Here is a 25,607-nt window from a genome sequence, read left to right as displayed (position 1 = left end):
TAAAAGCATGAATTGAGGTCAGGTTTTTTTTTCATCAAGGACATTTATGATATATCCACATGATATGTCATAAATGTCAGATAGATGCAGGTCCCAACTCTGAGATCTATCTCTAGAATGGGGCTCCCTAAACCTGTTCTACTTCTTTGTGTTGTGGCTAACTCGTGTGATACCCGACCATGAAAAAGAAAACAGCGTAGCTTGCTCAGCTACACTGATTCCGTAAGTCCCTCCGGCTGGTCCTCATAGGCTTCCATACATGGCAGCCCGGAGACCATTGTCTTGCCTCCGGTTGCCGTGACAAGGATCGACAGCCCCCCGAAAATGCATGTGGGGGGCTGCCGATCTGCTCTAAACCTCTTTACTGCGGCGATCGCAATCGAACACCGCATCAAAGGGGTTAATTGCCAATTTCAGCGGCGACGGGCCGCTGATCGGCAATGGGGAGAGCAGGGCAGACACCCCTGCACAGTTAACCGCCACTGCGGTGTAGCGTCGCGCAGCGGTTAACTGTTAAAGTGCGGACGGAACTGCATGCCCAGGTGCGCGAAGTTATTGTTCACCTGGACGTGCATTTACAGGGTTAATTAAATGTTTGACCATAATTTTGTATGGCTCGTGAATGATGTTATAAATATCCAAATGGCCCTTGGCAGAAAAAAGGTAACCCACCCCTGCTTTAGCCTATTGTGAGTACTTAGTGGCCAGTGTGAAAAATCTTATATAATAGACCATTATTACTACATATTTTGTAAGTGGGGTAATATTTTCTATATTGAAGCAAATGATACTAATAATTTTTTAGCCCTTTCCCTACCGAGTGAGTCAGCTTATCCTAAGTTCACACTACCATCATCTTCGATTTAGGTCCTTTCCGTCAGGAAGAGATGACCGAAAGTCCAAACGGAAAGCATCGCTTCCGTTTGAATTGCAGTCTGCAGCATATTTGCTTCCGTGAAAAAAATTTAAAACATCGCGAATGCAGGCAAACGGAATCCAACTGAAACAAAAGAATTACCATTGAAATCAATGGTAATTCAAACGGAAGCGATGCTTTTCGTTTGGATTTTCGGCCATCTCTTCCTCTGATGGAAGATACCTAAACGGAAGATGATGGTAGTGTCATCTTAGCTATATATATATATATATATATATATATATATATATATATATATATATATACTGTATATAAAATATCATATAATCAAGAAAACAGTAAATTCTTATGTAGAGGTGTTGAGCCTGTCCACATGGATGTGAAATGTTGGCTGAACAGGCAGTGGCTCTGAGACTCTTCTGGTGCTTACTTACATTGGGAAAAATGGTGACAGCTAGCCAGGACAGCCAACCATTCTAATTTATTTCCTCCACCAGGTTACAGGGTATGTGACATCCCCATAAACATTAGATCGGGGGGTAGGTCCAAAATGCCATTCCCTAAAATGCACATCCACACTCCCTCTACAGTGAATGAAGTTCAGGGCTCATACACTTACACGCTTGTTGTCTCCCAAGATGAATGTCAGAAAATCAACGTTGTTGCTCATGGAGACACAAACACACACACAGTAGTAACCAATAAATACAAAATGCTTTTATTTAAAGAAAACATGTAAAGTAAGCAACAGCAGACAAATCAGATTAACCGACAACTCTGTACACAGAAAACAAAGATAACAAATGCTGTGTAAAACTGTCTATCCTCAGTTATTTAAAGGGGATCTCCAGTTTTAACATTTTCTGACATGTTACTTGTCATACAATTGCAATGGTTCATGTCCTCACCGATGTCCCGAATAAAGGGTCTGGACACTCAATAAATGAGCGGACTCCTTAAGAATCTTATTGGCACCTCATTTTTGCTTTAGGGTAGGCTTCCAAAGTTGCAATGAATTGCAGTGAAGCAAAGATATTGGTGAGGTTCCCAGTGTCTGGACCTCAAATCTCAGAAAATATCAAAACTAGAGCACTGTTTTTTCCAGAGGGCAACAACATTTTTTACGTAATGTTATACAACATTTTTAGCAGGTATAGTAAATAATAACATCACATGTAGTACATTATGTCTTGTTATACCTGCTCACACAGATAAAATAAAAAGTAGGCAGGCTTAAGATTTCTATAAAAATAGACTCACCGTATTACATTTGTGGCAATTGGTACTGCACATTAGCGGATATGAAGTTTATAGGAATAAGAAATGTATACTGATGGTGCACGTGGAAGCTTTCCCTTAAAGGGGACAAGTTGTTGAAACATTTCCTGCTTGGCTTTATCATTAAAGGGGTTATATGAGGACCAAAAATTATTATGTGAGTACACTCGCTAATATACATTCCGGTCCCCTGTCGTGCTGATTGTGAGTTTTTCATAGATTTTTATAGCGCTGCCAGAGAACCGGAAGTCCAGTGGCTCAGCCTTCTTTGATGACGATATGACTCTACGTCACGTGACTGAGCCCACTGCACTCCATGTAGTCGCTGTACTACTGCTACTCCTTGTACATAGGGTACAGCGGGTCCGGTCACATGACGAAGAGTCGTATTGTTATTAAAGAAGGCTGTGCCACTAGACTTCCGGTCCCCCGGAAGCGCTATAAAAATCTATGAAAATCTCAGAATCAGCGTGACGGGGGACCGGAATGTATATTAGCAACTGTACTCACATACTGAAGTGAGTACACTGCTAATAATTTTTGGTCCCCACATAACCCCTTTAATGATTTATTATAGGGTGATTAAATGATGTACAACTCAAAACTTTATATAAATGCAGTGGATGATGGACAAAACAGTGCGCATACACTACATACAGTACACTAGATATAGGAAATAAGTTTATTTTTTAATTGAAAAACATAATAAATAATACATAAAAATAGTTTTTTTTATCTCATTATTAAATCTATACACCACATGGGGATGAATTTCCCCAGCTTGGATGGCAGAGCTGGGAGAGTGCCAAGATGGAAAGAACAGTAAACATAGTTTACTTATATAGTGTACTTTGTTTTATATCATAAAGATGAGTGGTGACAAATGTGTTGGTTACTCTGAAGCAATGTCCTGTTCTTTATCACGTTAGCGGTCCAAACAATAGGCTGATAGTGATAGCCTTTACACGGCCTACAGAGAATCACAGGCATTTTGATGACCGTTGCTGGAGCATGTAGCAGTCGGCAGCTGCCTGTACCGTGATTTATGGCTTGTGTTATGCAGCACAACATTTTTAGCAAGGTGCTAACATAAAGATAAATTTTATTTTTTAATACCTTTAATAAACAGTGTGTGCTTTCTATGTATAACATGTTAACTTATACTGTTATGTTTCGTTGAGATGATAAATTCCGATTGGCTGTAACATTCATCAACATAGAAGAAAAGTCACAATAAAAAGACACTTAACAAATAAGAATAAAAACAAACAGATCCTTTGTCCATAGCTTTCTTCTTAATGACACTGGCAATCGTATACAAAGACGATCATTCTCCATCATTACGCAGACATACAAGTTTTAAGTGTCCCAGATGAAAAAAAAGCTAAAAACAGAAAAAGGTCAGAAAAAATAATGAATAAAGACTTCATAGCAGAGATACAAGATCAAAAGACATAATAATTAACACAAAGGGTGACCACGTGCCACAGTCTTATATAAACCGTACATATTAATGTGTATTTGTCCCTTAAAAATAATACTTTAGTATAAAGTTCTTTAAATGAATATTAATCTTCCCCTTTACATTTTATTTTTCACTTCTTCTGGGGGCTATTGGAATCTAAGATAATGACTGAACTCTGGAGTCCCAAAGGCACATGAGTCAGAGTCCTACTTGTCACAGACGGCATATTAGATGATCGCATGACTCATATTGTTGCTTGAAAATATCTTCTTGTCATGCAGTACTTTGCACGACAAGGAAGACTGGGACTCCTCAGAATCCTGGATTTAAAATCATGTGCAAAAAATCTTGGGTTAAAGTTTTCATGTCCCTAATTGTGCTTATAAAACATAAAAATAAAATATAGAGGTGACTATTAACTTTTATTGATATAATTTACACTCCAATATTTTTATTTGATAAGGGTCTAACAGGTGTAAGGCCCTTCCAAAATGTTGAAAACTCCTTCTGGCTTCATGAGTGGAACCGTCCTGCCCTGTTCTCTCCCAGGCTCTGTGACTACTACTGGAGACTGGACTCTGTGGTCACTGAGACAGGAAGTGATGTCATTTGATTGACAGATGCAGACAGTCGGACATCATTTGGAGCAGAAGGGGGCATCACAAAGGAAAATTACTGCTATCTTGTTACATGGCATGTATCTGTTACATAAGTCATATAAGTCATATGTTGTTTTGTCACAATGATATACTCTATCTATTAATTGTTATATTTCACTTTGTGAAATATAGTTAAAGTTTATGGTCCTCTGTCATTTTACCACAAACAGGTGAACGTTAAGCTTTTTCTTTTTAAAATAATGCAAACATATTTGGCTAAAATGGAAATTCACTGTTAAAATCTTTCCAATTATTCCAATAAAAAATTGTAATTGCCCTAAATAAGACACTTTCTCTTAAAGGAAACCTATCACATTGAAGTTGTTATAAAGCTGGAGGAGCTGAGAAGATTGATATATAGTTTTGTGCCAAAGGATTCAGCATAGCCTGTATATTTTTTACTAAAATTATTTTGCCATTCGCGGCCAAACGTATGCAGGTGAATACACCCTAATACTGTAACGTTGGTGGATTCAGGACTTTAAGAAAACAACTTAAAGAGGCTCTGTCCCCACATTATAAGTGGCCTATCTTCTACATAATGTGATCGGCGCTGTAATGTAGATTACACCAGTGTTTTTTATTTAGAAAAACTATCATTTATGACGGAGTTACAACCTATTTTAGCTTTATGCTAATGAGTTTCTTAACCCCTTAGTGACCACCAATACGCCTTTTTACGTTGGTCACTAAGGGGCCTTAGGCTAGGCTGACGCCTTTTCACGTGAGCCTAGTCTAAGTCCTGCACGGGTCTCCCGTGCAGGCTGGAGCCGGGGCTCAGCTGTCTGATGACAGCTGAGCTCCTGCTCCAACGCCCGCGATCGAAGTTTACTTCGATCGCGGCCATTTAACCCGTTAAATGCCGCTGTCAATAGCGACCGCGGCATTTAACTTTGTTTACAGAGGGACTGAGCTCCCTCTGTCACCCATCGGCGGCCCGCGAATGCAATCGCGGGTCTCCGATGGGGTGTCAAGGCAGCCGGGGGCTTGATAAAAGCCCCCAGGTCTGCCCTGGACATATGCCTGTTAGGACGTGCCGGAGGCACGTCCTAACAGATTGCATGTCAGATTTACACTGACAGGCAATAATGCTCTAGTATACGAAGTATACCAAAGCATTATAGCAGCGATCTGAAGATCGCACAGTAAAGTCCCCTAGTGGGACTAGTGAAATAAATAATAAATGTGAAATAAAGATTAATAATAAAAGTTACAGTAAAAAAATAAATAAAACCATTTTTTTCCATAAAAAGTGGTTTTATTTAGTAAAAGTGTAAAAAATAAATAAAAGTACACATATATGGTTTCGCCGCGACCGTAATGACTCCATTAATTAAGTTAATATGTAATTTAAACCGCAAGGTGAACACCGTAAAAAACAAATGCAAAAAACAATGGCGAAATTGCAATTTTTTTCCATTGCCCCCCAAAAAAGTCATAATAAAAATAAATCAATAAGTCCCATGCACCCCAAAACAGTACCAATCAAAACTACGTCTCGTCCCACAGAAAACAAGCCCAAAAAATCACTACATTGATGGAAAAATAAAAAAGTTACGGCACTTGGAAAGCGACGAGGCAAAAGCAAATAATTTTCGTTCAAAAGTGTTTTTATTGTGCAAAAGTCGTAAAACATAAAAAACCTCTACATATGTGGTATCGCCGTAATCGTACCGACCCAAAGAATAAAGATAACATGTTATTTATGCCGCACAGTGAACGGCGTCAATTTAAAAACGCATAGAACAATGGTGGAATTTCAGTTGTTTTTATAATCCCCCCAACAAAAGTTAATAAAAGTTAATTAAAAAAATTCTATGTACCCTAAGATGGTGCTATTAAAAAGTACAACTAATCCCGCAAAAAACAAGTGCTCATACAGCTATGTAGACGAAAAAATAAAAAAGTTATAGCTCTTTGAATGCGACTATAGAAAAACGAATAAAATAGCTTGGTCATTAGGGCCTAAAATGGGCTGGTCACTAAGGGGTTAATGCCCAACTGGGCGTGTTTTACTTTTTGACCAAGTGGGCGTTGTGGAGAGAAATGTATGACGCTGACCAATCAGCGTCAAACACTTCTCTCCATTCATTTACTCTGCACATAGTGATCTCATAGTGATAGTTAGCATAAAGGTAAAATAGGTCATAACTCCGTCAAAATGATTGTTTTTCTAAATAAAAACCACTGCTGTAATCTACATTACAGCGCCGATCATATTATGTACAATATAGGCCACTTATGATGTGGTCACAGAGCCTCTTTAAGACTGGTTTCACACATTGTTGTTTTTTTCTAATGCAGCTTTTTTCCAGGCTTTTTTAATGCTTTTTATTTTTTTTCAATGCCAGATGTTAGCTTAAAGAGGCTCTGTCACCAGATTATAAGTGCCCGGTCTCCTACATAATCAGATCGGCGCTGTAATGTAGCTAACAGCAGTGGTTTTTATTTTGAAAATTATTATTTTTGAGCAAGTTATGAGCCATATTTATTCTATTCTATTCTATTTATGCTAATTTGTACACTTATAATCTGGTGACAGAGCCTCTTTAAAGTCAATAGGGAAATGGTGTTTTTTTCTGCCGTTTTCCCATAGGCTTCTCTATAGGACATGAAAAACGCAAGAAAAAAATCTCATGTTGAAAACGTATGAATAGAAAATGGGTATAGAGTAAACATATTCAAGATATATTGAGATATCTTGAGACTCTTGAGTTGACGACCATCTGCTTATGTGGCGACTTGTGACATACAGTTAAATGGAAAGTCTCAACTTTTCTGAAAATATTTTTTTAGCATTAGAGAAAATTCTTACTTAATTAAAGGTTTGTTTTTACCATCTCTGAGAATAAAGAGACCGTAGCAAAGGTTTAGCACTGCATCTCCTTTACTGTTTTACCCCACACAGCAGCGCTCCCATCCACCCAGTGGTCTCTGCACAGATGATAACAGCTGATCGGCTAGTCAAAGCTTCGAAATGTAGTATTACATGCTGGCTATTCAAATGATTGGCCTTCCATGTTATACATGGACAGACCGGGATCACCTGAGCAAGATCCGTTGTTTGTAGCGGCTCTCTGTATCTCTCTCTAGCACATCCATGTGCCCCAAAAGGACATATAGACCGGGGTTGTCATACCAAAGTTTACACAATATGTGCCTGCCGTTCTCTATAGAGCCAGATCACAGTTGGTGGATGACCCTGGACAAAAAAGTTTTGGGGTTACCCTCCTCAGTAACAGGGTCATATAATGCATGACTAACATATTGTACACAGATTGTCATCAGATTCCGCTGATCTATTAAAAAATTGTGTATATGAAGGCAAACCAAATGTCCCCTGATGTCTGCTGCTGGGGAAAACTAGGCTTGACATGTTGGATTCTAATATGCACAAATTATTTGTTAAACCTGGAAATAAACAGATTCAGAGGTATCTGCCACCTGCTTATTGCCCTCACTCTATGGCAATAAAGATGAATGCATAACCATCAGATTTCTTCTGGTTAGCAGTGTAGGCAGGTAGGGCATTGAAGCTCCATACAAGGAGAACGTAGCTCTGACCCTTAGTAATATTAGCTGCATAATAAGGTCTTCTGCCGCATATTAAAACTTTCAGATTTTTGGAGGTACGCTTTAAATCTTTTAAAACCCTAATGTCTTGCTACTGTGGGTGTCTGGGAAGGGCTGTAGGAAACTGCGTAGCTTAGGCTCCTAGGGGGTAAAGGCTCCTGGGCAATTGTCCCTTTTGCCCCTCCTTATAATTCTGCCCTGACTGTTCAAGTATAATGGAAATTGTAGTTTCACAACAGCTGGAAAGCCACAGGTTGGAGGCCACTGCTCTAAAGAATAAAAACAGAATAAGGGTACATCCTCACACAGCCTATACACTGCAGACTTTTTATCCGGATTTTCTGTGTGGAAATTACTTAGCGTATTTGCAAGAAAACTGACATGCTGCAGATTGAGAATCCTCACCGCAGGTCAATATCTGCACGTGTTTTAGGCAGGTTTTTTCTGCAGCATGTGGGTGAGTTTTGTTCAAAACCAACTGCTTAATATTGTGTAGGTCTGACCCATCGAGAAATAGACTCTGAATGTGTCCTTTGCTATCTGGCACAAAGACGCTAGAAGCAGATGCTTTAGGTCCTGTAGGTCGCAAGGTGGCACCTCCATGGATTGGATTTGTATGAACAGTACATCCCACAGATTCTCGATTGGATTGGATGGAGATATTTGAAATTTGGAGATCAACACCTTGAACTCTTGTTAATGTTCCTCAAACCATTCCTGAACAATTTTTGCAGTGTGGCAGGGTGCATTATCCTACTGAAAGATGCTACTGCCATTAGTGAGCACCATTGCCATGAAGGGGTGCTTGGTCTGCAACAATGTTTAGGTAAGTGGTACTCATCAAAGTAACATCCACATGAATGCCAGGACCCAAGGTTTGCCAGCAGAACATTACCCACAGTATCACACTGCCTCAGCGGGCAATACACTGTTCTGACAACTTTCTATCATTGCCAGCAAACACTTTTTCAGTGATTTGTCTTACAGTAGCTCTTCTGTGGGATCAGACTAGATGGGCTAGCCTTTGCTCCCCTCGTGCATTAATGAGCCTTGGGCCCCTATGACCCTGTCGCCAGTTCACCGGTTGTCCTTTCTTGGACCACTTTTCGTAATTACTGACAACTCCATACTGGGAACACCCCACAAGACCTGCTGTTTTAGAGATGCTCTAACCCAGTCATCTAGCCGTAACAATTCGCAAGTTGCTGAGATCCTTACGCATTTTTCTTGCTTCCAACACATCAACTTCAAAAACTGACTGTTCCTTGCTGCCAAATATATCCCACCCCTTGACAGGCGCCATTGTAACAAGATAATCAATGCTATTAACTTCACAGGTTTTAATGTTAAAGCTGAACTGTATAAACACAGACATATTTTAAGGGGAGTTTACACTATAAAACTTTTATTTTAATCAGACAGGTCATGAGACCCCATCAATTCCAGAAGTTCACTGTTCTCAATGGAGAGGTTATAGGTAATGCTCTAGGATATTATTAGGTCATTTTAACAGTAGTATATGATGTTCTAAAGCAGGGGTCTCAAGCACGCGGCCCGCATGCGGCCCCTGGGGCTGTCATCTGCGGCCCGCGGGACACAGAGCCACTAGTATCGGCTCTGCTCCGAGACTCTGGAATTCCCTGACATCGCTGTCCACATATGAACAGCGATGTCTGGGGCTTCCCCAGAGCCGGAGTCCCGGGCAGAGCGCTAGTACAGGCTCTGCTCCGGGACTCTGTGGAATTCCCTGACATCGCTGCCCATATATAGACAGTGTGTCAGGGTCTTCCCCAGAGCGGAGCAGAGCGCTGGTGTCGGCTCTGCTCCGGGACTCTGGAATTCCCTGACATCGCTGTCCACATATGAACAGCGATGTCTGGGGCTTCCCCAGAGCCGGAGTCCCGGGCAGAGCGCTAGTACAGGCTCTGCTCCGGGACTCTGTGGAATTCCCTGACATCGCTGCCCATATATAGACAGTGTGTCATGGTCTTCCCCAGAGCGGAGCAGAGCGCTGGTGTCGGCTCTGCTCCTGGACTCTGTGGAATTCCCTGACATCGCTGTCCACATATGAACAGCGATGTCTGGGGCTTCCCCAGAGCCGGAGTCCCGAGCAGAGCGCTGGTGTCGGCTCTGCTCCGGGACTCAGTGGAATTCCCTGACATCGCTGTCCACATATGAACAGCGATGTCTGGGGCTTCCCCAGAGCTGGAGTCCCGAGCAGAGCGCTGGTGTCGGCTCTGCTCCGGGACTCTGTGGAATTCCCTGACATCGCTGTCCATATGTGGACAGTGTGTCAGGGTCTTCCCCAGAGCGGAGTCCCGGGCAGAGCTCTATTATCGGCTCTGCTCTGGGACTCTGGGGAAGCCTCTGACATCGCTGTCCATACATCGACAATGATGTCAGGGGCTTCCCCAGACAGGAGTCCCAGTGATGTCAGGAGCCCAGCTGGAGTCCCAGGTAGAGCCTACTAGCGCTCTGCCTGGAACTCCAGCTCTGGGGTTGCCCCTGACATCTCTGTCTATATATGGACAGTGATGTCAGGAGCAGAGCTGGAATCCCAGGCAGAGTGCCAGAAGCGGCTCTGCTCCGGGACGCCAGCTCTAGGCAAGTACCTGACGGCACTGTGGCAGCATCTGCGGAGGGCACTGCGGCAGCATCAACGGAGGGCACACTGCGGCAGCATCAACGGAGGGCACACTGCGGCAGCATCTACGGAGGGCACACTGTGGCAGCATCTGCGGAGGACTCTGCGGCAGCATCTGCGGAGGACTCTGCGGCAGCATCTGCGGAGGGCTCTGCGGCAGCATCTGCGGAGGGCTCTGCGGCAGCATCTGCGGAGGGCTCTGCGGCAGCATCTGTGGAGGACTCTGCGGCAGCATCTACGGAGGACTCTGCGGCAGCATCTACGGAGGACTCTGCGGCAGCATCTGCATTTAGCGACACTTAAACTGGAAAGCTGGATTGTTGAAATAAGCATGTGGAGAAATATCTCACATTTTAAACCTAGCGGTATTATTATAGTAATGTAGTGTTATAGTAGTTCAAATAACTAATTGATTAACAATAATTTTGTATTGTATCAAATTTGAAAGTAATGCGGCCCGTCAACTTCCCATTTTTTCTATATGCGGCCCACTTACCCGGCCGAGTTTGAGACCCCTGTTCTAAAGTATAAAAGCATTCACAATTTCCTTTTAAGCTCAAAGCGTTTCAAAGATTTAATCTTAGCAAGACGCATTGAGTCAGTGTCACATGCTTTGCAATGAGCAATCCCTAAAATGACTGCTTCTATGGGTGTCAGCTGTTTGAGAGTTTTTTTCTGCGAACACTGAAGGAATTTCAGCTTTAGAGCTCTTAAACTAAACAAACATAAATAAGTTGGACGAAAATAACGATTTGAAAGCCATTACGCAAAACTGCTATGTGCTATCATTATAATAATAATAATAATAATAATAATAATAATAATAATGATAATAATAATACTAATACTAATAATAATAATAATAATAATAATAATAATAATGATAATAATACTAAAGGGTATTGAAAGGTACTTATCACATATCAAATAACTAATATGTTTATTTTTAAAGGGAAACAGTATATGTTATCTATGATTGCTTTAAAATGTATTATACGTTTCCTTGTAAACAACTATGTCAGGCTGTGGGGAAACTATAATGTTCTTCAAAGATATTGTACAAATTCCAGAACATGTCTACCTTTATGATCAATACTTTACCTCAAATATCTCCAGGTCTGAGAGCACCCCGAAATATTACAGATGTGTCATTTATAGTAATAGTTCATCTTTTAATGCTGTGCTTTAGAAACTGCTTACATTAGGTTTGGTTCTCATGTAAAAGAGGGTTATGTCCAGTATGTATCATTAAGATATTTTATCTACTAGTCATGCTTTAATAAATGTATATTCTATCATGATCTTTCTACACCTAGGCCTGTGCAAAAATAACAAAGGGACATCCCCTACGTCTAGAGTTAAAAAGGTTTCACCATCATCACAGACTGGGATTCCTTACTGTAAGAGCAGTAAGACAATAAAGCTTTCTGCCACAGGATGTTGTGATGGTTGATTCATTGAGCAAGTTCAAGGAGGGCCTTACTCTGTAACATCATCACTTTCCTTCCCCATTCCCTCCCTTGTACACATGGATACAGACTGTACGGCGCAGATGTGAGATTTTGATGAAGCGTCTAATGATGCAGCAGTTTCGAAGAGACGTCAGGCGAGGGCACAGTGGAGGGAAAGGGTGAGCGGTGGCATCACAGAGTAAGATGCAGGACACTTCCTGCTTCTGAGGACTCTTTGTGCCTATTTAGCATATGACGCACAGATGAATAAATGCGTTTTTTCAGCGTTTTAAAAGAAACAAGACATGTAATATAGGTGTATGGACACTGCTTTTCTTAAGACCTGACGATGGGATAAGCGGTTTAGGGGGTAAGGAAGAAACTGGTGACAGACTCCCTTTTACAGATTATAACAAGGTTGCTTACAGCTACCTTTAATCTGTGTATATTACACAGACTAAAAAATGTTACGAAAACAAAAATCTGTAGGGAGTTTTAAAGCATACCTATTGTTTTTTTTGGAGGTAGTACATGGGAATGAAATGTTGTAATTTATGCTATTAATGGTGGCATCTTCCTCACAGCCTGTAGTCCACCTTTCCCTGCCTATAGGCTCAGTAAATATTGAGAAACCGCTTAAATACACGAAAATAAACGACATGGAGGAGGGAGGTGAAGCTGCAGTTTTCCTCTCTCTGTGTCTCTGAGACTGCATGCTGTGAGAGGGGAGGGGCATCGGAAGTGAAGAGACAGCTCATTGGCTCAGTGTGCCGAGCATATGACTAATATCACTTTAGAAGGAGCCTGCACATTCCCCAGGCATAGGCAGCAAATATGCATTTAAAGGGAACCTGTCCCCAGCATTTCACCTATTGAACTTTACTTATCCCTCACTGGCCGCTGCTATCAAAAGTTCATTGCCGTTATCCCCTCTCCTAAACTCCTCCTTCGACTGTAAATAATGGTCTGCAAACATTTTGCGCCTTTTATCGTAATAATCCGGTGTCCCTTTGTGCGCACACACCAGAATAGGACATCAATGCACAAGCGCTGGATTTTTCGTGCTGAGGGAAGGCGAGGAGCTGTCAATCAAAAGTAAGGAGGCGGGGTAAACTCGGAAAGACTTGAGGAATGAAGATATGACTCTTTTCAAACAAAGATTGGACTTTTTTCAAACGCAGATTTGACTCTTTTATGCTCATTTGCATACGGTGTGGGAACACTAAGAAACTGAATACTAAAGTTACAGAGCCGACTAAGAAGACAATTATAGGTTATATAGAAATGATTTTTCACCGACTTCCACCAGGTATTGCTGGTTTAATAGGTGAAATGCTGGTGACAGGTTCCCTTTAACATACGCCTACAGTATCCTAAGGATTGCTATTTTTTTTAATGATTGCTACACTTTAACAACTGCCCTCGCACTCTACTCTAAATACAATATATTAGGGAATCACCTATAATGCAGGTCACTAATATTCACTAAGAACTCTTTCAAACTAGACGTGATCTTAAAACAGTATTACATTTTTTATTGTTTGCTATTTTTGAGATTTTGTATCTAAAATTCTGTACAGTGTTTCTTGATAAAAGTAAAAGAGAAAGGCCACGAGCGCTACATTTCTGCACCCGTATTACTGCCACAAATCCCTATTAGGTCCCTATAATCCCCACGTGGCGGATTTCCTCCGCAACTGTCCGCATCAATGCCGCACCTAATCCGGGTTGCGGATTACGGCTGCGGATCTGCCCAAAATGTGCAGTAAATTGATGCGGACTAGCTGCTGCGGACTGCGGAAAAAGTGCTTCCCTTCTCTCTATCAGTGCAGGATAGAGAGAAGGGACAGCACTTTCCCTAGTGAAAGTAAACGAATTTCATACTTACCGGCCGTTGTCTTGGTGACGCGTCCCTCTTTCGGCATCCAGCCCTACCTCCCTGGATGACGCGGCAGTCCATGTGACCGCTGCAGCCTGTGATTGGCTGCAGCCGTCACTTAGACTGAAACGTCATCCTGGGAAGCTGGACTGGAGACAGAAGCAGGGAGTTCTCGGTAAGTATGAACTTCTATTTTTTTACAGGTTGCTGTATATTGGGATCGGTAGTCACTGTCCAGGGTGCAGAAACAGTTACTGCCGATCGCTTAACTCTTTCAGCACCCTGGACAGTGACTATTTACTGACGTCTCCTAGCAACGCTCCCGTAATTCCGGGAGCCCCATTGACTTCCTCAGTCTGGCTGTAGACCTAGAAATACATAGGTCCAGCCAGAATGAAGAAATGTCATGTTAAAAAAGCAAGACGCATCCGCAGCACACATAACATGTGCATGACAGCTGCGGACTTCATTGCGGAATTTAGAATCTCCATTGAAGTCAATGGAGAAATTCCGCCATGAGTCCGCAACCAGTCCGCCACTGCTCCGCAACAGACAGAGCATGCTGCGGACACCAAATTCCGCTCCGCAGCCTATGCTCCGCAGCGGAATTTTACGCATCGTCTAAACGAACACTTCTAAATTTAAGTGGAAGTCAATGGAGAAACGGCTCCGCTGCGGATTAATGCTGCGGAGTGTCCGCAGCGGAATTCAAGTGAAATTCCGCCACGTGTGAACCCAGCCTAATGCTGTTAGTTTGGGTCATCAGACCTGCGGTCATGCCGGGAATTGTGGCTGTTATATGGGTACAGATATGCGCCCATAATACGCTTATGTGAAACTGACCTAATCTCTGTATTTACCTAACGTGAAAGTGATGGTCTAATATTGTAATGCAGTAGGCAGCTAACACGCATTGTAATATGGCAAAGGTGAATGTAGCTGTCAATGATATAAAGTTGTTTGAAGGTGAAGTTCTCCTTTGACAAGAATGTTTCTGTCAAGTACCATTGCTATGTGGTAAATGATGTTTAAATAAAAAGTGCATTGAGGTCATGAGTCTGAATTGAATCTGTTACTCACAAGGAAGCATGCAAATATTCATTAATAACCAATTTTATATTCAGAAAAAAGATACTTATCTTGAACACTATTAAATTTTATGCAAATATTCACTTATCTTACTCATTATATATTCAGCACATATGAATATTGCAGTGATAAGGAGTCAGATAAACGCATAAGAACAATCATCACCTGCTGGTCTATGAATTAGTTGTCTGTGCTTGGCTTCTAAAATTCTTCTAAAATTACATAATATTTCATTATGGTAGAGCAGTCAGCGAGAGAAAGAGGGAAGTACAGAGAGTAAAAAAGATTAAATTGTGGATTTGGGCTAAATTCTATTCAGTGTAAGTAGAAAGGTTGAGCTAAATTAAATTACTAGCGGACATGTCTTTTCTGGTCTGGTATAACAATAAAATAAAAAAATACAAATTAAAAAAAAAAAAATACTAAATTACATTATTATTACAATGCAATGATTAAAAATAGTTCATATAAACATGAGAAAAACGAAACATAAAGAGGGATCTTGGAGGGGCAAACGGTTTGCTGAATGATTTGTAGGGCAGTGGTGAGGAATTTTAATAGCCCTATTGAAGCAGAATTATGTTTGGGGGGGGGGGGAGTGAGGAAAATGCTAAATATGTTGCTGCCATAATATTTATAGCATTAGAGTCTTAATAATTCCACCATACATTACCAAACAACAGTGTACATTTTATACTGCCATATAGTTAGTCCATAATAGTGCCATACAGTGAGCTATGCCATTGCTATGCAGTGCCCAAATAATTATAATAATAAGTTGTGAGAGCTGGTGCCATGATACATGATAAGGCCAAGGTGGCGGCAGGATGGGGGAAACCCAAGAATAATTGCCCCATTTGCCCATTCTATAATCTGACCCTGTATGTTAATGTACACTTTCTAGGATGCAATAGAGTCACAGTGTTTATCACAGCTGGAAATATCACTGGGACCATGGATTCTATTACCAGAAATATTTGCACAGAACTTTGTGCTATGCAGGTTCTCTCCTCATGGTAATTCATAAGCATACTGTTAGGTCAGCTTACTTCTCTTGTTTCACATATTTGACACTTGAATGTGTAAGGTATAGGACATTGAGATGATGAGGTGGACATAGACTTTAACCCCTTAAAGGAACAGTGTCATCACAAATTATTTTTTTATATGTTAAAGATGTTAGTGCTTTATTAAAAACGTTTATATTTATTTGTGTGTTTGTGTTTTACTTTTTCTTATTTTTACACTTTTTCTTCCCTATGGGGGCTGCCATTTTTTGTTCCATTTCTGTATGTGTCGATTAACGACACATACAGACATGGAATACGGCAGCCACAGTCCCATAGGGACTGCGAACGGGTCCCGTCCAATTCACTTCTGTGTACGGCGTCTGTGTGGGAACGGCGCATGCGCCGTTCCCACACAGTCCAATTTGAAATTGGCGCCGTCCGGCGCCATTTTCCTGTGGACCGGAAGTCGCGGCCGGACAGTAATATTACTACTTCCGGTCGCGGCTTCCGGACTTGTGCACTTGGACCAGCGGCAGCAGACGGAGCGGACGGGCCGGAGGGAGCCGCGGCGGCAGGAGCAGGTAAGAGATTTCAATGTATGTTCGTGTTTGTGTGTGTTTACTACTGTATGTAAACCTACTACACTGTGTGTTAGCTCAAAAAATGGCGACACACAGTGTAGGAGGTTACACCGTTCAAACCCCTCGTTTATCCCGGCACTAGCCAGGATAAAGGAGGGGGGGGATGCTGAGAGCTCACTAGAGCGAGGGCTTTTTACCCAATTTTGCAATGCTGCAATTTTGGGAATAGCTCCATCTAGTGACCAGAAATGGGAAATATTATAAATTAGAATTAATTTATAATATTTCCTAACTCGTGAAAAAAATAAAAAAAATTTGAACAATGTTTAATCACCCACACACTAAATGTTTCATTAAAAAAAAACAACATGTTTTTCTGGCAACACATTCCCTTTAAGAACGCAGCCTAGTTTTGGACTTAAGGCTCAGAGCCCATTTTTCAAATCGGACATATTTCACTTTATGTGGTAATAACGTCGGAATTCTTAAACCTATCCAAGCGATTCTGAGACTGTTTTCTCGTGACACATTGGGCTTCATGTTCGTGGTAAAATTTGGTCGATATATTCAGTGTTTATTGGTGAAAAATTGCAAAATGTAGTGAAAATTTGGAAAAAATAGCATTTTCAGAATTTTAATGCATCTGCTTGTAAAACAGACGGTTATACCACCCAAAATAGCTACTAGTTCACATTTCCCATATGTTTACTTTAGTTTGGCATCGTTTTTTGAACTTTTTTTTTATTTTTCTTGGACGTTACAAGGCTTAGAACATAAACAGCAATTTCTCATATTTTTAAGAAAATTTCAAAATCCTTTTTTTCAAGGTACTTCTTCAGTTCTGAAGAGGCTTTGAGGGGCCTATGTATTAGAAACCCTGATAAAACACCCCATTTTAAAAACTAGACCCCTCAAAGTATTCAAAACAGCATTTAGAAAGTTTTTTAACCCTTCAGGCATTTCACAAGAATTAAAGCAAAGTGGAGGTGAAATTTGCAAATTTCATTTTTCTTGCTGAATTTCAATTTTATTCATTTTTTTTTCTGTAACACAGAAGGTTTTACCAGAGAAACACTACTAAATATGTATTGTCCAGATTCTGCAGTTTTTAGAAATGTCCCACATGTGGCTCTACTGCGCTCATGGACTAAAACACAAGCCCTAGAAGCAAAGAAGCACCTAGTGCATTTTGAGTCCTCTTTTTTATTAGAATATATTTTAGGCAGCATGCCAGGTTTGAAGAGGTGTTGAGGTGCCAAAACAGTAGGAATCCCCGAATAGTGACCCCATTTTGGAAACTACACCCCTCAAGGAATTCATTTATGGTTGTTGTTACCATTTTGACTGCACAGTTTTTTCACAGTAATATGTAGTTTTGGCTGAAAATTTCTTATTTTCACAAGAAATAAAATACCCCATTCTGTTGCGCAATTTGTCCTGAGTGCAGCAATACCCCATTTGTGGTGATAAACTGCCGTTTGGGCCCATGGGAGGGCTCAGAACGAAAGGACCACCATTTGGCCTACTGGGGATTTTCTCGTGCAAAGTCATGTGTGCAGAAGCCCCTGAGGTACCAGTACAGTTGAAACCCGCAAGAAGTGACCCCGTTTTAAAAACTACACCCTTAAGGCATTCATCTAGAGGTGTAGTGAGCATTTTGACCGGAGAGATACACCCCATAAACTGTAATGTGGGTTCTCCCGGGTATGGCAATACCCTACATGTGGCTGTTATCAGCTGCCTGGACACACAGCAGGGCTCAGAGGGGAAAGACGAGGGGGGATAAGCTGTGCGGAGTGCATCAGGGTAAGTAGAATTGGGGTAAATTATAAAACAAGGGATGTATGATAAATTTTAAAACACTCTTTCATACAGAGCTCTGGTTTTTCGGGACACGCGTTACATTGATATATTGTGTCCTCCCTTATACCCCTCTTATAACAGACTTTGCACCTCTTTTGACTTTTTCCCTTCTTGCCCGTTTGGGGAACTTCTCCTGAAAAGTGTTGCCCTGGTACGATGCGTGTGGCCTCGCTTCCAGAAGTACTGGGTGCCCCCCCGTTCCTGGTCCCTAAAGATTAGGTTCTTGATAATCACCTCTTGAAATTCCAGGAAAGTTCCCCTCTGGCCTGCACATCGATGTAGCACGTACACATTGTACAATGCCATCTGTATGATGTGCACGGCCGGCTTCTTATACCACACCGCATGGCGCTGTAGGGCTTCGGGACTTGATCTGGCAAGTCCACCCCTCCCATGTACCTATTGTAGTCCAGGATGCAGTCTGGTTTAGGGGTCTCTGTACTGGTACCTCGTACAGGTACATGGGTACTGGTGTGGCATCTCCCTGGTCTTGTACTTGACACACAATATGTTGCTGCTAGAATGTGCCCTTCTTGTTTGCCCTGCAGAGTCCTGGGGAGGCCTATCAGATTTCTTCTAGCAGTGCCGCATGCCACAGGACTGGAAGCGAGGCAGTTGAAGAGTGGGACGCCGGTATAAAAATTATCCAGGTAGAGGTGGTAACCCTGGTCCAGCAGTGGGTGCACCAAATCGCACACAATTTTTGCATTAACTCCCAGTAAGGGGGGGCATTCTGGGGGCTGAGCACTGGTGTCCTTCCCTTCATATATCCTAAACCTGTAGGTATACCCTGATACACTCTCGCACAGCTCATACATCTTCACGCCATACCTTGCCTTCTTACCCGGCAGGTACTCGCGGAATTGAACCCTCCCTTTAAAATCCACCAAGGACTCATCAATAGAAATACACTTCTCGGGGTGTATGCTGGGGAAAACCGGGCACTGAAACGGTCTAATAGGGGTCTCCGTTTATACAAACGGTCAAAACTGGGGTCATCTCGGGGTGGGCTCTGCTCATTATCAGTATGATGTAAGAAGCCAAGTATTGCCTGATTTTTTATTTTTTTTTAGGTTCCAGTTCAGTTCTGAAGTTGCTTTGATGGACCTATATATTAGAAACCCCTATGAAACACCCCATTTTAGAAACTAGACCCCTCAAAGTATTCACAACAGCATTTAGAAAGTTTATGAACCCTTTAGGCGTTTCACAGGAATTTAGAGCAAAGTAGAGGTGAAATGTAAAAAAAATTTTTGTCAGAAAATCCTCTTTATACCATTTTTTTTTATAACACAAAAGGTTTTATCAAAGAAACGCAACTTAATACTTATTACCCAGATTCTGCAGTTTTGAGAAATATCCCACATGTGGCCCTAGTGCGGTAATGGACTGAAGCCCCGGCCTCCGAAGCAAAGGAGCACCTACAGGATTTTGAGGCCTCTTTTTTATTAGGCACCATGTCCGGTTTGAAGAGGTCTTGTGCTGCCAAAACAGTGGAAAGCCACCAAAAGTGACCCCATTTTGAAAACTAGACCCCTTGAGGAATCCATTGTAGTTTTCTTGGGGTGCATGCGGCTTTTTGATCAGTTTTTATTCTATTTTTAGGTGGCGTGGTGACTAAAAAACAGCAATTCTACTATTGTTTTTTTAATCTATTTTTTTTACAGCGTTCACCGTGCGCTATAAATGACATATTCACTTTATTCTGCGGGGCGATACGATTACACCGATACCAGATGGTTTTTTTAATGTCTTATGGCGTTTGCACAATAAAATACGTTTTGTAATAAATCACTCACTTTTGGTGTTACCTTATTCTAAGAGCCATAACGGTTTTATTTTTCCATCAATAAAGCCGTGCGAGGACTTATTTTTTGCGTAACGAACTTTAGTTTCGATCAGTACCATTTTTCGGTACATGCGACTTTTTGATCTCTTTTTATTCCATTTTTTGGGAGGTGAAGTGACCAAACAATTGTTATTGTGGTACGGTTTATTATTATTTTCTTTTACGGCATTCACCGCGCGGGATAAATAACGAAATAATTTTGTAGCTCAGGCCGTTACGGACGCGGCGATACCAATTATGTATAGTTTATTTGTTTGTTTATATATTTTTATTAATAATAAATGACTGATAAGGGAAAAACGGGGATTTTTACTTTTAATACTTTTAAAACTTTTATTTTCTTATTTTTACACATCTTTTTTTAACTTTTTTTTAACTTTATTACTTTGTCCCACTAGGGGACTTGAGGGCAGGAGGCCCTGATCGCTATTCTAATACACTGCACTACATGCGTAGTGCAGTGTATTAGAACTGTCAGCTACTCACTGACAGCAAGCATAGTGGGTCCTGACTTCGTCAGGAACCACTAGGCTTCCGTCGATGGCAGAGCCAGACGCAATTGTTTGGTGTCCGGTTGCCATAGCCACCATCGCCAGCCGCTATCGCGTAGCAGGCTGGCGATTGTAGCTTAACCCCTAAAAAGCCGTGATCACTATTGAACACGGCTTTTAAGGGGTTAATCAGCGGGGACACAGCGATCGGTCCCCGCTGTAGGAGCTGTGACAGCTGCTGTACGAGACAGCAGCTGTCACAGCTCCTGCATGTGTCGGGAAGACGGCCGAAATGGCCGTTATCCCCGCGACGTAATAATCCGTCGCTGAGCGCTAACGATACAGTTAGCGCAACGGATTATTACGTCGCTGAGCGCGAAGGGGTTAAGGCCCAAACTAGGCTGCGTCTTTAAATAATACTCTATACTGTACCAAAGCAATATGGTATACAGTGCCCAAATACTATGGCATAATGTACATCATATTACTGTATACAATGCCCAAGTGTTGTGGCATACTGTACCCAAATAATACGGTATACAGTTACCAAATGATGCACTATACTTAACCCAAAAATATGTTATACAATGCCCAAATAATGAACCATACAGAGCCCAATATGGTGATAGTAAAGATGTTGTTGAGTTGGTCAGGTGCTCCCTGCCAAGCAATCTATTAGAGGACAGGCTGTTTTTCTTACGGGCCCAATCCGGAGTTTAAGGAGTGTTTAGACTAGCTTAGTTTTAATAGAGCACCTAATAGATGACCTAATTTAAAACAGGTCTGTCTGGGTGACAGATTCCCTATGAGTTTGTTTTAATTTGCCAAATCATATGTTATTTTTAGTAAATAGCCCTATACAGTATTACTGAATTATATATGATTGTAAGCACTCTGTGTCTTTTCCCCTCCCCAATACCTTTTCTGTTGTTTTGTGTCTGGCTCCTTATGTCTATTCCCTATATGTGTGTCTCCTATCCCTCCTTTTCCCTTTTGTGTGGCGTCTGGTGGCAGCAGGCAGCATACAAGAAGCAGTAGTTCTGGCTGATGAGGGAGCTGCACTACCGAGCAGAATCATAGGGAGACAGAGTTGTCATGAAGACGACGCCAGAGGGCACCGTGTGTCATGACCAGTAGTCTATAACACGACGGAGGAAAAGAGGCCTGACTAGCATCGCTGCATGTGTATAAGGCATCATTTACACGAGCGTAATATACGCACGTGCGACGCGCGTGCTTTTCACGCGTGTCGTACGCACCTATATTAGGCTATGGGGCAGTGCAGACAGTGCGTGAATTTTGTAAAACTCACGACATGTCCTTTCTTTGTGCGCTGTTCACGCATCACGCACCCATTGAAGTCAATGGGTGCGTGAAAACCACGCAGGTCGCACGGAAGCACTTCCGTGCGAACTGCGTGATTCGCGCATCAGCTGTCAAACTCTGAATGTAAACAGAAAAGCACCACGTGCTTTTCTGTTTACAAACATCCAAACGGAGTGTCAAAATGATGGCGGCTGCGAGAAAATCTCGCAGCCGCGCATCATACACTGATGACACACGCAGCTGTTAAGTGCCTTTTGCGCACGCAAAACGCAGCGTTTTTTGCGTGCGCAAAATGCACACGCTCGTGTAAATCAGGCCTAAGGGAGTGGAGGAGGCAGGGGAACAGATAACAGGAGAGGGTTGGCGGGAGTGGATCCTTCCCCTCCTTACAAAGACCTGAAAGGCTTTGGACCTACCGCATCAGGAATAGACAGAGAGAGCCCATCCTTACTCACACGGTATTAAGTTGAGGCTAAGAAATCAGCTTAATCTGCCTCCAAAATCAGCGCGGTTTCCAGGCTCATTTCGGACACTGACTTTAAAGTTCAAGCTGATTTTGACGCTGATTTTGACTCTGTTTTCAGCACATTTTTTGTTTTTATTGTTTTTATTGTTTTATTGGATATTTTGACTTTGGACAATAAAAGTAGCAATCTGTTTTCGGTGCTTCTCAGCGCACAAAACAGCGTCAAAGGCATTCGGCTGTTGTTTGAGCTTCCAAGTGATTTCAATGGGCATTTTTGGGCAGAATTAGCACATAGATAGGTCAGGAGGTCAGGGTATTTTTCAGTGCCACTGAGTTAGATTTAGCAGCTGAGACTTCCACTGTGGAAATTATGGTAGAGAATTGTTGAAGCTTGTGCGTCAGATAAAACGCTGCTGCAAGGAGAAAGTGATCTAATAGGGGCAGGTACTACTACTAATAGGACTGAATAGGGACTAACTCTAAAACTATTCTGCCCTATTTTTTCTTTGGCGTACCTAGTTGCCTCGCAATCTGAGCTACCACTGGAGGGAGAGATATGAAACGCTGCATTGGTAGTGGTTAGGTGCCACTGTGACCCTCGGTAGCACAAGGGGCGAACCGAAATCTGACCCCACATCACAGTCAAAGCTGGAGGGGCATAGTTTCTGCCTTTGAGGACTCTGCAAAAGATAGTGAGTAGCTCCCACAGGTGACCCGCGTTGACCTGACGTGCAAGGTTGTGTGAAAAGGTTAGGCCAGTGGCGTAATTACCGCTGTAGCAGCCATAGCAGCTACAGGGCCCGCGGCATTAGGGGGCGTGTGCCGCCCGCCGACACAGCCCCCCCATGCCCGGTGGTTCCGCTAGCAGCCGTTATGGCAGCTACAGCGATAGCGATGCCACAACGGGGCCCGCGCCGCCTGGCCTCTAAGGTTGGGTTCACACGACCTATTTTCAGGCGTAAACAATGAGTATTATGCCTCGATTTACGACTGAAAATAGGGCTACAATACGTCGGCAAACATCTGCCCATTCATTTGAATGGGTTTGCCGACGTACTGTGCAGACGACCTGTAATTTACGCGTCGTCGTTTGACAGCTGTCAAACTACGACGCGTAAATTGACTGCCTCGTCAAAGAAGTGCAGGGCACTTCTTTGCAACGTAATTTGAGTCGTTCTTCATTGAAGTCAATGAAGAGCAGCTCAAGATTTACGAGCGTCACAGACGCCTCGCATAATGCAAGGAGGAGCTTTTACGTCTGAAACGAGGCAGCTGTTTTCTCCTGAAAACAGTCTGTCTTTTCAGACGTAAAAGCCTCTCATCGTGTGCACATACCCTTACATTTATGGGCCGGGGGGCACGGGCCCTCTCATGCCCATTGGAATTGCTAGCACCAGAGGGGGCCCCGGTGCTAACAACAGCAACCCTCTCTTGCAGTAATTGTACCTGCGTCTATAGCACGCAGGTACAAATACATGTATTAGCGCTAAATGGCACCCGAACATTCAGCCCCGCTGATTGCCCCGCCAATCAGCAGCTTTCAATGACGCTAGCGGCATGATGACGTCATCGCGCATCTTGCATCGTTCAGCCCCAGCAGACCTGCTCAGAAGAGAGCAGGTCTGCATTGCCACCGGACGGTGCGGGAGCGAGATCATGTGAGTATGTAAAGTTTTCTTTTTTTTATAATAAATCTGTGAGTGGGGGCTCTATCTACAGGCGGTCTATATGTGGGAATGTGGAGCACTATATACAGGGGGAGCTATATCAGGGACACTATATACAGGGGTGGGCTAAATGTGGAGCACTATCTACAGGGGGGGCTATATGTAGGGCACTGTCTAAAGGGGTGGGCTAAATGCGGAGCACTATCTATAGGGGAAGCTATATGTAGGGCAGCACGGTGGCTCAGTGGTTAGCACTATTGCCTTGCAGCTCTGGAGTCCATATGTGGGCACTATCTACAGGGGGCTGATTGTGGGGCCCTATCTACAGGGGCTTCTATGTAGGGCACTATCTACAGAGGCTCTATGGGGGTCACATTGTACAGGGGGGCTAAGGGGCACTATCTACAGGGGGCACGGTGTGTGTGTGGGACACAGTGTATGGTATTATTATAATCAGGGACACAGTGTATGGCGCTATTACAGTTAGAGGTGCAGTGTATGACACTATTATATTTAGAGGTGTTGAGAATTTTGTTTTCGTTTATAGGTGCAGAAATTTTTTAAAAGTGAGAAGCTGAAGACATCTGAGAGGAAAACTGCAGAAATGGGTCGTGACCGGGAGAAGTCATCATAGAGGTCTGGAGAAGAAAAGAAAAAAATAACTAGAATCTGAGACGTTACCAGTCAGTCACTTAATGTAAATGTTTACTCTGCCTCTAATCAGTGATGTAGTCACTGTATGATCTGCAGCGAGTTGATGGGTGGTTTGATTTTGATATGATTTTTTGCCACTATATCCAAGGGGGGGAGCAGGGTGGCACTATATTCAAGGGGGGAGCAGGGTGGCACTATATGCCAGAGGGGCTGTGTGGCACTTTATACAGGGGGGCTGTGTTGCACTATACACACGGGGGAGTTGTGTGGCACTATACACAAGGGGGAGCTGTGTGGCACTTTATACAAGGGGCTGTGAGGCACTACTAAGGGGGTGATGTGTGTTGCTACTAAGGGGGGCTGTGTGGCACTACTGAGGAGGGGCTGTGTGGCACTATCTACTAGGGGGGCTGTATGGCACTATTTACAAGGGGAGGGCTGTGGCGCTATCTACAGGGGGCTGTGTGTGGCGCAATCTACAGGGGTCTGTGTGTGGCACTATCTACTAAAAGGGGCTGTGTGGCACTATATTCAAGGGAGGGGGCTGTGTGGTGCTATATACAGGGGGGGTTTTATGGCATTATGGCAATATATACAGGGGGCTGTATGGCGCTATCTACAGGGGTGGCTGTATGGCGATATCTACAGGGGACTGTATGGCACTATCTAAAAGGGGGAGGTGGGCGGCGCTATCTACAAGTGAGTGTGACACTGTCTACAGGGGAAGCTGTATAGCACTGTCTACAGAGGGGCCATATGGCACAATCTACAGGGGGCACTATCTA

At 42.7% G+C, this 25,607-nt stretch overlaps 1 protein-coding gene across 2 annotated transcripts in view; it reads right to left on the bottom strand.

Moving 5' to 3' along the window:
* Positions 1 to 25,607, bottom strand: part of LOC142743328 (E3 SUMO-protein ligase ZBED1-like) — a 148,706-nt gene that overhangs the window by 61,306 nt on the left and 61,793 nt on the right. The window contains exon 2 of one of the 2 annotated variants that reach the window (XR_012881544.1): positions 2,551 to 3,539. The exons of the other annotated variant lie outside the window; for it this stretch is intronic. The gene's annotated coding sequence lies outside the window, so the exon portion shown is untranslated. Of the gene's footprint in view, positions 1 to 2,550; positions 3,540 to 25,607 lie in introns of those variants that run through there. 2 annotated transcript variants of the gene reach the window in all.

This window comes from Rhinoderma darwinii, chromosome 2 (genome assembly GCF_050947455.1).
Source record: "Rhinoderma darwinii isolate aRhiDar2 chromosome 2, aRhiDar2.hap1, whole genome shotgun sequence".
In the NCBI taxonomy this organism is placed as follows: domain Eukaryota; kingdom Metazoa; phylum Chordata; class Amphibia; order Anura; family Rhinodermatidae; genus Rhinoderma; species Rhinoderma darwinii.
This window is presented reverse-complemented; position numbering and strand designations above follow the sequence as displayed.